Source organism: Octopus bimaculoides, chromosome 2 (genome assembly GCF_001194135.2).
Source record: "Octopus bimaculoides isolate UCB-OBI-ISO-001 chromosome 2, ASM119413v2, whole genome shotgun sequence".
In the NCBI taxonomy this organism is placed as follows: Eukaryota; Metazoa; Mollusca; class Cephalopoda; order Octopoda; family Octopodidae; genus Octopus; species Octopus bimaculoides.
Window position 1 is genome coordinate 125,449,445 of NC_068982.1, and position 1,645 is coordinate 125,451,089.

The window sequence follows — 1,645 nt, forward strand, 5'->3', positions numbered from 1 at the left end:
CACACACACACACACACACACACACACACACACACACACACACACACCTGTATATATATATATATATATACTTAAAATACTTAAAAAAGTTTCGCCCAGGATCTGCCCAGGCCATATATCTAACTTAGCATCTCCTGGAAAAGACATTTAATGATGCTTCGTATTACTGTCATTCTTTGATCATCATAGACTATTTGAGTAAAGAGGTTATTGTTTGCAGAGATATATCCGGGTGTAGTTGGTTTATCTGGAATTCGTTGGGAATATTTCTCCAGGAACCTTTTGAATGTTAAAATCCTATACCATTCAAACGGTTTCTGGCTGTTTTTCTTATGTGTTTTGACATGACGGTAAAGCGAGCAGGGCCAGTTGAGGTGAAATAGTTCTGTTTTAGTGTTGTGGTGTGACGCGAGGATGGTTTTTGTAGAGGACGGATGGTTTGGGTGAATTTTAAAGTTGATGCCATCAACATTTAGGCAGTGTTGTTGGAATATTTTCCACCTCGTGCAAATGACAGTGCTCACGGCAGTGTTGGAGGGCAGCGTAGAAGTTTGAGTTTTTCGAGACGATCTCACTAATCAAAACCTGTCATATCTATTTTTATGTCGTCTATTTTCCTAGTGATCAATTTCTGGGATGCTTCAATTTTTGTATTTTGTTTGGTGCAGAGAGACCGCAACAGACAACATTATTCAAGGTGAGACCGGGCGAAGGCGGAGAAGGAAGGATAATGGTTGGAGCCTCTGTTGACCGAAATTTCCTGAGGAACCAGGAGCACATCCTGCAGTCTATGTCGAATTTCTTGTCCAAGTGGGCATTCCAGCCTAAGTTGTTGTCGACAGTTACTCCGAAGTTCTTAGCGATGTTTGATGCATCGAGGTTTTCGCCCGAAGGAAGAGTGTACGATAGCTTAAGTGCAGCCGATTTACCAAAGTGAATTGATTCTAATTTATTCTCGTTTAACCGCACATTATGCTTTTCCACCCATCGGATAACAGCGAGCAGATCCTATTGGAGATTAGTCCGGTTCCATGTCCTGTCGATGATCATCAGAAGCTTAAAGTTATCCACGAAAATTCTAATGTTGTTGTGTTTGATGATGTCAACGATGTCATTAAAATAAATAATGATAAGGAGGGGGCCAGCATTCCATCCTTCCACCCATCCGACCGTCTTCTGTCAGTTTCACTCAACCATATTCACTCACAAAGCTTCAGTGGGTTCCGGACCTATAGTAGAAGCTCCGGCCCACTGAAGCTTCTTACCACGTATCCACGCCTGCGCCTGATGGTAGCTAATTTTCTCCTCTCACAATTCCGGCTGCGGTCATGTTGGGGTACCACTCTGAAAGGTTTGACGAACAAATCGATCCCAGTACTTTAGTTTTTAAAACCTGGTACTTATTTCACAGGGTTATTTTTGCTGAACCGCTAAGTTATGGGGATGTAAGCAAACTATCAACAATTGTAGAAGACAAACACACACAGATATATATATATATGTCGCCATGATAGATCGCTGACCACTACATTTATTTTTTTTCTCTCCTTGTTTTTCTTATTTCTTTCTGTTGAAGAGCGTAGCTCGAAACGTTAAAGACTTTCTCTATTCCCAAGCGTTAAACTAATACATCCCTTTGTTGTTT